This window comes from Schistocerca cancellata, chromosome 7 (assembly GCF_023864275.1).
Source record: "Schistocerca cancellata isolate TAMUIC-IGC-003103 chromosome 7, iqSchCanc2.1, whole genome shotgun sequence".
NCBI lineage: Eukaryota > Metazoa > Arthropoda > Insecta > Orthoptera > Acrididae > Schistocerca > Schistocerca cancellata.
Window position 1 is genome coordinate 76,942,774 of NC_064632.1, and position 11,603 is coordinate 76,954,376.

The 11,603-nt window shown below is 43.3% G+C and overlaps 1 pseudogene; it reads left to right on the forward strand.

Moving 5' to 3' along the window:
• The first annotated feature begins 10,774 nt into the window (after window positions 1-10,774).
• LOC126092996 (5S ribosomal RNA) lies at window positions 10,775-10,892 on the forward strand (annotated as a pseudogene).
• Window positions 10,893-11,603: the final 711 nt, after the last annotated feature.

Sequence of the window (11,603 nt, forward strand, 5' to 3'; positions counted from 1 at the left end):
TACGCACCCAGGTACTGAATCTGCAATGTAATGATACTGTTTGCAACTTGTGGCTGAAGAGCAGAAGATGGTGGAGGTTCGGTGATGATTTTCGAAGCCATACCATGGGCCACATGGTTACACTTCAGCGGTGCATAACTGCCAAGAGTTACGTGACCATTTTAGTTGGTCATATCGATCTCATGGTCCACTGTGTGTTTCGCAATAGCTCTGCTGTGTTCCAAGACGAAAGGACTCCTTTTCAGACAGCTCGCATCTTGCAGGACTGGTTTTGTGAGTACGCAGATGAATTGTGGCATCTTCCATGGCTATCGCAGTTACCAGATCTCAATATTATTGAATCTTTGCGGTCAGCTTTGGAGAGAAAGTTGTGCGATTCGTATCGGCCTCCATCATCGTTACCTCAACGTGTCATCTTTTTCGTGGATGAATGGTACAAGATTCCCTAGAAAACCATAGCGAATTGATGCATTCTGAGACGGCTGTGAGCTGTTATGAATGCTAACGGGTTCCGTACACCGTATAATGTCTGGTTTCTGTTTCTGGTTTTTCCATATGTTTGTTCTACCCCTGTAAAAAACAGCAAAGTTCGGGAAGTCACAATTCTTCGATACAAATCATGAGAACAGCCGACTTCTAAGGATGGACGACTATCTGGAAACTGACGTTACACAACACCGGTACTTGGGTGAAGTTTGGAATAATAGTAGGTAGAAAAGAAGGTTCTAACTGCAGCCATCGACCTCAGAAGTTGTGTTACAGGGGATGGAAAACGGGATCGCACCAACTCCCACCAAGGATAAGTTCCTTAGTAACAGATGAAACACTGCCACTCACGTTCTGACATCATGCCTGTTATTTACTTTGTAAAGTATAAGTCGATTTGTGCACATGTAATATTTTTTTATGTTAATCTCTAAAGACATATTTTGGCGTTTTTATTACTCGGATCAGTATTTAAAATTGGGTATTAAATATTTATTACTATTTATAGAGATGAGCTAAATTTAAGTACGAAAGTGTCATTCATGTGATGACTCACTGTCAAGTAATACATCTCGATGAAACTTGGACCATGATGTCGCAGTATAGAGCAGAAGGTAGCCGAGAGAAATACGTGACGACAGGAAAATGAATTACACTTTTATTCAAAGTAAATAATGTCAGTGAAGTCTCTGCGTTTCATGACGGTTCCCCGAACATTACCAAAGGCGATACGTGGTCCTTCGCAGGATGTGTGTGGACGGCAACGCATGCTCTGCAGGGCGCTCCCATACTGCTCACTACGTAGATAAGGAATTCTTGTGGTAGGGAGCTCCAGTCATTCGCCAGGGCCGTTGGCAAGGTGATGCATCTGGACGTGCTGCAGTGCGTCTGCCAAACGCATCCCACACATGTTCGATGAGATGTAAGTCAGGACAACGGGGAGACCAATCCATTCACCAAATGCCCTCCCACTCCACGCCTGTTGCTTACAAGTACTAGAAATTTTCATGACACGGTTCTAACCTGAGTCGCGGTAGCGAACAAAGAATACAGAAACCAGCTACAGGACAGTCTTAGGCTTGGAACCATAGGCTGCATCTTATTTAATTCATCTACATCGTTAATATGTTGCCATTATTTGTGTCACTTTATATGGGGATAACTTGTTTGTAAATCTGTACCATTGGATATAATCAGTTTTTCTGACAACACAGTTGACATTCCGTAAAAGCTGGATGTTCCATTCTGTTTCTTTTTCCCAATATACTAAAATCAATTTATTGGTCACGAGTAATTAAGCAGTCTTTGTAGTTTATGGCTCACAGAATATTTATCAGAAACTCAGCAAACGATATTCTTACATGAAAATCAGTTTGTTCAAGCATTGTTTTCTGCTGCATTGCACTGAGGACCTCATTGCAATTACAGTACATAAAGCTATGGGCTAAGTTTGGAATAGTGAGTGATTTATACCATCAGTACGAAACTTCCCGAGGTTGAATAAGTAAAAAAAACAGTGAAACGGTAAGATGGTGGCTCGAGTGCTTCAGTTGTTCTACATAGGCCCTGCCTAAGTGAGTAAAAGTTACAGAACGTTCATACAACTCTGTGTAATTGTCAGAAAAGTCCTTCTCTTGGATGTTGTTCAACCGGCGAGTCACGTTGGCCTGAATGTCGGTTATGTCGTCAAAGCTTTGACCCTTCTCATGAATTTCTACACTTTGTCATTTTGTGCCACGTTCGTGCTGATAATACCAAGTCTCGTTTTTTCACGGTAACAATAGACTGTGTTTTGTATTTCAGTCAAGTTGCAGCAGGAGTCCATGTGTTTTTGTCCGGGATGCAGGATGTGTGGGACAAACGCTTGCACACGCTTTTCTTTTGTTCAAAACATTCTGGAGAATGTCTTGTTACTCTTGATTTAGAGATTTTGCTCCACTGAGATTTGTGTGATAGCAGCTTTGATACACCACAGTCGCATGTCCTCTGCTTGACGCTGGCAGCTCACAACCAAATCCTCCATCGCACATCTGTTGTTTACATTCGTCAGTTCAAGCTGCCATTGTAGTAAACAGTTTTTAACGTTTTTTAATTGGCCCTAACATACATAGAAGGTTTACGTTTCATTATGTACTGTTTGTTTATGTTCTTCCTATCACCTATCAGTGAAACTATTAATGATGGCTGTAATCAGTCATATTTCCATTAAAACAAATTATGGACGTATTTAAAGTTGAGGTTAACTTCAAAGTGTGTATCTTACCTTCAGAATTTGATGTTGTAGATACCAAAGTGGTGACAATGGCTAGTTGTAAGCCAAACGTAGTACGTTTTTTGTAACAAATAAATATTGTTTATTCCGACCTGAAGCCAGATTTCCCTTACACACTCTACATTTGACGTACTACGAACTAAACGTCAATTTACATAAATGGTTTACAGTAACGTTTGTAGCCGCAGATACAGAGTGAGGTTGTCGTCTCCGGAATTTCCTTGAGATGACCTGTGTAATTTTTATGTTAATGATTTTTGACTAAAAATGGCCTCCATGATATTCATTTGCTTTCTCAAGCTTTATTCTTCTAAGGACTTTTCCTGGAAAAATTAATCAAATTGTCTAGTCAACTGTATCCACCCATGTCTTACCTGTTTTGAAATATTTTTCTCTATAACAGATTTATTTGTATCTGCTACACTTTCAACACTCTGTTTACACGCAAATTCGTCCGTTATTCATCATTTAATAGTGATCAATAATATGTTAAAACTTCTAACACGAGTACCTTTCCTATATACACTCCTGGAAATGGAAAAAAGAACACATTGACACCGGTGTGTCAGACCCACCATACTTGCTCCGGACACTGCGAGAGGGCTGTACAAGCAATGATCACACGCACGGCACAGCGACACACCAGGAACCGCGGTGTTGGCCGTCGAATGGCGCTAGCTGCGCAGCATTTGTGCACCGCCGCCGTCAGTGTCAGCCAGTTTGCCGTGGCATACGGAGCTCCATCGCAGTCTTTAACACTGGTAGCATGCCGCGACAGCGTGGACGTGAACCGTATGTGCAGTTGACGGACTTTGAGCGAGTGCGTATAGTGGGCATGCGGGAGGCCGGGTGGACGTACCGCCGAATTGCTCAACACGTGGGGCGTGAGGTCTCCACAGTACATCGATGTTGTCGCCAGTGGTCGGCGGAAGGTGCACGTGCCCGTCGACCTGGGACCGGACCGCAGCGACGCACGGATGCACGCCAAGACCGTAGGATCCTACGCAGTGCCGTAGGGGATCGCACCGCCACTTCCCAGCAAATTAGGGACACTGTTGCTCCTGGGGTATTGGCGAGGACCATTCGCAACCTTCTCCATGAAGCTGGGCTACGGTCCCGCACACCGTTAGGCCGTCTTCCGCTCACGCCCCAACATCGTGCAGCCCGCCTCCAGTGGTGTCGCGACAGGCGTGAATGGAGGGACGAATGGAGACGTGTCGTCTTCAGCGAAGAGAGTCGCTTCTGCCTTGGTGCCAATGATGGTCGTATGCGTGTTTGGCGCCGTGCAGGTGAGCGCCACAATCAGGACTGCATACGACCTAGGCACACAGGGCTGACACCCGGCATCATGGTGTGGGGAGCGATCTCCTACATTGGCCGTACACCACTGGTGATCGTCGAGGGGACACTGAATATTGCACGGTACATCCAAACCGTCATCGAACCCATCGTTCTACCATTCCTAGACCGGCAAGGGAACTTGCTGTTCCAACAGGACAATGCACGTCCGCATGTATCCCGTGCCACCCAACGTGCTCTAGAAGGTGTAAGTCAACTACCCTGGCCAGCAAGATCTCCGGATCTGTCCCCCATTGAGCATGTTTGGGACTGGATGAAGCGTCGTCTCACGCGGTCTGCACGTCCAGCACGAACGCTGGTCCAACTGAGGCGCCAGGTGGAAATGGCATGGCAAGCCGTTCCACTGGACTACATCCAGCATCTCTACGATCGTCTCCATGGGAGAATAGCAGCCTGCATTGCTGCGAAAGGTGGATATACACTGTACTAGTGCCGACATTGTGCATGCTCTGTTGCTTGTGTCTATGTGCCTGTGGTTCTGTCAGTGTGATCATGTGATGTATCTGACCCCAGGAATGTGTCAATAAAGTTTCTCCTTCCTGGGACAATGAATTCACGGTGTTCTTATTTCAATTTCCAGTAGTGTATATATATCCTGTTTTAGTGTTGTTCAGATATTCTTGTTCAGAATTAGAATGATTTTGAAAATTGTTGTATCTGAAATCTAGACATCCAAGTTTGTCTCATACACTCAATATTTAATCAACATCTATTTAATCACTAAACAGTTGACACCAAAGAAATATATGTGAACTTGTATTTTAGTTTCTCACTTAAGACGTAAAAAAACCTGACGGAAAAGACAAAACTTCCACGAATATTATTTTGTCAGGTCGGTACAACCTATCTCCGAAAATTTCGCCTCCTAAATACAAAAGTTTTCTGGTGGTTGGTTTGTGGGGATGAAGGGATCAGGCTACAAAGGCCATCGGTCTCAAAAGTTTTCTGTGTTAGCTTCAATTTATCCCGCCTCTCCATCATCTACATCTACATCATGCTCCGCAAGGCACTTAATGGTGTGTGGTGGAGGGTACTTACGGTACCACTATCTGATTTCTCCAACCCTGTCCCACTCGCGAATAGTGCGTGGGAAGAATTATTGTCGGTTAGCCTCTGTATTGGCTCTAGTTTCTCGAATTGAAGGACAGCCAGGAAGAAGCACTAGGAATGATACGCTTGAAGGCCTTGAACCAGATAATGACAATGACTTTCTGGAATCAGATTATGAATAGACTTATTTTTAACACTATTTTAAAAACTGTATTAACACAATGAATTACGTTCATGTAAGGTTAAACTAACTTCTGATGTTGTCTATTATTTACACAACCTTTTTATGATACATGAGGAGAGTGAAGTTACCCAGATGCACCGAAATATTTTTAACAATTAGAGAAAGCGTCAAACAGTATTATTTCTTATTTTGTTTCGCTATTGTAACCCAAACAACACCCCCCCCCCCACCCTTCAACCATGGACCTTGCCGTTGGTGGGAAGGCTTGCGTGCCTCAGTGATACAGATAGCCGTACCGTAGGTGCAACCACAACGGAAGGGTATCTGTTGAGAGGCCAGACAAACGTGTGGTTTCTGAAGAGGGGTAGCAGCCTTTTCAGTAGTTGCAAGGGCAACAGTCTCGATAATTCACTGATCTAGCCTTGTGACACTAACCAAAACAGCCTTGATGTGCTGGTACTGCGAACGGCTGAAAGCAAGGGGAAACTACAGCCGAAATTTTTCCCGAGGGCATGCAGCTTTACTGTATGGTTAAATGATGACGGCGTCCTCTTGGGTAAGATATTCCGGAGGTAAAATAGTCCCCCATTCGGATCTCCGGGCGGGGACTATTCAGGAAGACGTCATTATCAAGAGAAAGATAACTGGCGTACTACGGTTCACTAGGGGTAAGATAGATACTGCCTACAGGAAAACTAAAGAGACCTTTGGAGATAAGAGAACCACTTGTATGAACATCAAGAGCTCAAATGGAAACCCAGTTCTAAGCAAAGAAGGGAAAGGAGAAAGGTGGAAGGAGTATATAGAGTGTCTATACGAGGGCGATGTACTTTAGGACAATATTATGGAAATGGAAGAGGAGGTAGATGAAGATGAAATAGGAGATCCAATACTGCGTGAAGAGTTTGACAGAGCAGTCAAAAACCTGAGTCGAAACAAGGCCCCGGAAGTAGACAACATTCCATTAGAACTACTGACGGCCTTGGGAGAGCCAGTCCTGACAAAACTCTACCATCTGGTGAGCAAGGTGTATGAGACAGGCGAAATACCCTCAGACGTCAAGAAGAATATAATAATTCCAATCCCAAAGTAAGCAGGTGCTGACAGATTTGAAAATTACCGAACAATCATTTTAATAAGTCACGGATGCAAAATACTAACGTAAATTCTTTACAGACGAATGGAGAAACAGGTAGAAGCCAACCTCGGGGAAGATCAGTTTGCATTCAGTAGAAATGTTGGAACACGTGAGGCAATACTAACCCTACGACTTATCTTAGAAGCTAGATTAAGGAAAGGCAAACCTACGTTTCTAGCATTTGTAGACTTAGAGAAAGCTTTTGACAATGGTGACTGGAATACTTTCTTTCAAATTCTGAAGGTGGCAGGGGTAAAATACAGGGAGGGAAAGGCTATTTACAATTTGTACAGATACCAGATGGCAGTTATAAGAGTCGAGGGACATGAAAGGGAAGCTGTGGTTGGAAAGGGAGTGAGACAGAATTGTAGCCTCTCCCCGATATTATTCAATCTGTATGTTGAGCAAGAAGTGAAGGAAACAAAAGAAAAATTCGGAGTAGGTATTAAAAGCCGGCCGGAGTGGCCGAGCGGTTAAAGGCGCTACAGTCTGGAACCGCACGATCGCTACGGTCGCTGGTTCGAATCCTGCCCCGGGCGTGGATATGTGTGATGTCCTTAGGTTAGATAGGTTTAAGTAGTTCTAAGTTCTAGGGGACTTATGATCACAGCTGTTGAGTCCCATAGTGCTCAGAGCCATTTGAACCATTTTATTAAAATCCATGGGGAAGAAATAAAAACTTTGAGATTCGCCGATGGCATTGTAATTCTGTCAGAGACAGCAAAGGACTTGGAAGAGCAGTTGAATAGATTGGATAGTGTCTTGAAATGGGGGTATAAGATGAACATCAACAAAAGCAAATCGAGGAGAATGGAATGTAGTCGAATTAAGTCGGGTGATGCTGAGGGAATGATATTAGGAAATTAGGCACTTAAAGTAGTAAAGGAGTGTAGCTATTTGGGGAGTAAAATAAATGATGATGGTCGAAGTAGAGAGGATATAAAATGTAGACTGGCAATGGCAATGAAAGTGTTTCTGAAGAAGGGAAATTTGTTAACATGGAGTATTGATTTAAGTGTCAGGAAGTTGTTTCTGTACTATTTGTATGGAGTGTTGGGAGGTATTGAATAGGATTGGGGAGAAGAGAAGTTTGTGGCACAACTTGACTAGAAGAAGGGATCGGTTGGTAGGACATGTTCTGAGGCATCAAGGGATCACCAGTTTAGTATTGGAAGGCAGCGTGGAGGGTAAAAATCTTAGAGGGAGACCAAGAGATGAATACACTAAACAGATACAGAAGGATGTAGGTTGCAGTAGGTCCTGGGAGATGAAGAAGCTTGCACAGGATAGAGTAGCATGGAGAGCTGCATCAAACCAGTCTCAGGACTGAATACCACAACACCAACAACAACAACAACCCAATAAAGTATGGCGTTCACGTAGCATTACATAAATGTTTTCTTACAGCTCTAATAGCAACCTTATAATACTGAATTTATAACAATAATCATATACTGTAGAGAAAATATAAATCTCATTCTTCCTAATTCACAATATGCTGGAAGAAAGGGATACAAGCGCATAAAGACTTTTGCGAACTGTGATATAAAACTGATATTTTATATTAAACAGTTAATTCAACAAGCAAACGGGAAATGCTACAAAATATTCCTGTGTCTAATATATACAAATAAAATTTGAAATTTCATACTGCAATCTCACGGTAATTCTGAAACCTTGTGAACTTTAACTTCGCTTTTCTCAAAGCTACAAGAAGTGTACTTCTGCCCCTTTTCCTCAGATCCCTTAAATACAGCTTGAATGTTTTGATGTAGACCTAATACAGAAAACTAGGAAACTATATTACTTGTAGACATACTTGATGACTCAGTAGGAATTGTGAAGTAAACATCCTTTTATTTTATTTTTCGGTTTCGTTTCGATATCACTCATACCCCAGCAATCACTAGCCAAGTATTCATATTTGTGGCCTTTAGTTCGGGAGCAGTTTCCTCACTACTCCAGAACAGCGTGGCGACTGATGGGAACTAAGTGGCGCCCTCCGCCGCCGGGATGGTGACGCACTCTGGTGGTGTCGCTATGTACTATGTGGCTACGTATACGACATAACCTAAAAATCACTAACGTGAGCAGCAACTTGGATAAGCAAATTAACAATAGTAACAAATTGTAAATTATCCATACTCTGTGATACAGTTACCTTAACGTGTGCAGGATAAATACACTCGAAGGAGGAAAGAAAAAGAGATTTAGAAAATAAAGAAGCACCAAGAAGGAATCATACGAATGGGATGGATATCGGTAGATATGATGCACAAACAAATGATTACAATTTTAGAAAAATTGGTTCATCCGCTCATTGGCGCTCAATTCGAAGCCGGGCTCATCGCTGAAAATAATACTACTCAAGTCAATAAGATTCCAGAGCGAAGATGTGTCTGGAGACGCCCCAAACAGCGATGGGATACCAGTGACTGTCGCCCGCCATACTGCCCAACAACTGGGAGTGAATTATGGTCTGGGCTGCTATTTCGTTCCATAGCAGGACTCCTTTGTAGATCATCTGCGGCTCACTTACAGTACAACCATTATTCGACGATATTCTGTGGCCCATTTCCTTGCCCTTCGTGGCAACGCATCGTGTTCTTACATTTCAGCTAGGTTGTAACGCCGGAAATGCATATCCTCCTATTTCCATCTATTGTACTATAATTTTTTTTCCTTATTTTTGTTACCTGAATATATGACGTTTCTGTGTTTTTACATATTGTAATTGTTTTACTATTTGTATATATATATTTATGCATTTATGTCGATGTATAATTGGTTTGTTTCGTAAATATTATTTGTATTTTTACGCTGGGTCTTGCCTAGGGAAAACTGCTATCGAACGATTACATCGATAGGTCGTGTGAAGAATCAAAGTGTGTAGGATCTTTGGTAGTGTTAACTCTGCCGCGTGGAGCACGGGCAGAGCAGAGGGAGTCTGGCTGGAGTAGCGAGTGGAGCAGGTGTGTTGTGTGACGCTCCCGTGAGTTGCCGCGCTTTCGGGGTTTGGAAGCATGCAAATGCGCTCGACTTGCGATGATAGTTTCTGACATGGTGTCGCGGACGGGAATCATTAGCTGGCGCACATCAAGAGCCCGTTTCGCGTGGTGACCGTGTCGAGAAGAAGGCGCGCCAACATCCAGCTTCTGCAACAGCGACGGGCGACAATGAGTGACTGTCGCCACCTCCTCGATCGACGGCTTCAAACCTTCAATCAACCAACAAGGAAGACTGGAAGCACGTAAAGTTTTAGAACTGTATGGCAGACCTCAGCTTTTCAAACTTCGTAACTATAATTACAGCAACTTAGCGTGAACATTTGTTGCTCATTGTCGCAATTGCATTACCAAGCAGGGTCCCTTCCTTTTCCGGAATGAACCCGAGTGTCGTTGAAATTCAAACGCCAGTATTAAAGTACTATAATTCGATTTCAGTGCTTTAATTTCAAAGTTCAGTTAAAGTATTCATAGCTGGCTACAATATTTAGACTACACAAGCACAAATTAAGAGTGCGAGTTTTGTTACCATATTTTAGCTTACCTGTGACTGCAGCTCAGCTTGGTACGTACTAAATTTTACAATTGTTCAGAAACATTTAATTCAAGTTCAAAGTTAAATCTCTTGTTTCTAAATTGCGTAAATTCAAGTAGCTTCTGAAATGATTGTTGAGGTAGTCCAAGACTAACCGTGTTTTACTGAATTTCGATGTGCTTCAGAAAGAAAGCTCACTATTAACTTCAGTCACTAAATTAACTTTCGATTTTCCTGTTTTATTAATTCTTTTGCTAAATTAAGTCAGAGTGTAGCGAAAAATATGACTTCTGACAAACTTTCAGTTTTCACACTACAGGTGTCAACCTTCAGTTGCCACACTTCTAGTGCTAATTATATGTGTAATAACCTTTCTTTTTCAGTTACTATAGTAATTGTACTTAAGACTGGCGACCGTAATTTCCCCCAAATCTCAAATATTTAATTAACGCTAGTTAATTGTTAACGTAATGGCCGCACATTTACTTTCTTTATTAACTTTACCCCTTTTCAAAATTAATTTCCACCAGTTTCATTAGCATTTTTCCTTTCATTTAGATGTAACCCTTTCCTCCCTCTTTGCCGACAAATTAACTTTGGTGACGATTGCTTTTCCCAGATTTCCATTAGGTACACGCGGTTTAATTTTTCACTGTCATTAAGGTGTATAAGTGAGGGGGAGGTTACAAGGTGATACCCGCCCGCAGATGACTAGAGTCTCTTCTGCTTGTCTTCGTGCTTACCAGCCAACGGCCTTGCCGCAATGGTAACACCGGTTCCCGTCAGATCACCGAAGTTAAGCACTGTTGGGCTGGGCTAGCACTTGGATGGGTGACCATCCGGTCTACCGAGCGCTGTTGACAAACGGGGTGCACTCAGCCCTTGTGAGGCAAAACTGAGGATCCATTTGTTAGAGAAGTAGCGGCTCCGGTCTCGGAAACTGACTTACGGTCGGGAGAGAGGTGTGCTGGCCACATGCCGCTCCATATCTGCATCCAGTGACGGGTATGGCCTGAGGATGACACGGCTTCCGGTCGGTGCCGCTGGGCCTCCACGGCCAGTTTGGGAGATTTTTTGTGCTTACCAAGCATCTACGCCGAATGGAGAGCTTTTACAGCATTATGGGCAGGGCCCTACAACCAGCTCGCGAATTTGATGTTTTAACGCGCCAATTGGACATTTTTTTTTTCACAAAGGATGGGGCCCATCCACGCCCACACCAACGTGGTGACCAAACCAAAAGATGTACTGTCACCTCCGTATAACATGTTAGTTTTTGAATCAGGAGTCACAGGATGCGGGCTGTGATGTTAAGATTACTCATTAACTTGGCCCATCAGGAGATAAAAAGTGGACGAAAGCGATCGAAGGGTAGCGGTTGTAAGGGCAGAGGAAAAAAAGTACCAAGGCAAGCGCCAAGGGGAAAAAAAACCTCTGCGACAGCAGGACGGTTAGTAAGGGCAGTAGCGGCTTGCTATCCGCGACAGTGCATGCAAGGTGTGGTTATGTTAGTGCGAGGTGTCGTGCATCGTTACCTTTGTCGTTGCGGAAGGTCGTTGCGGGGCTTGCTGTAG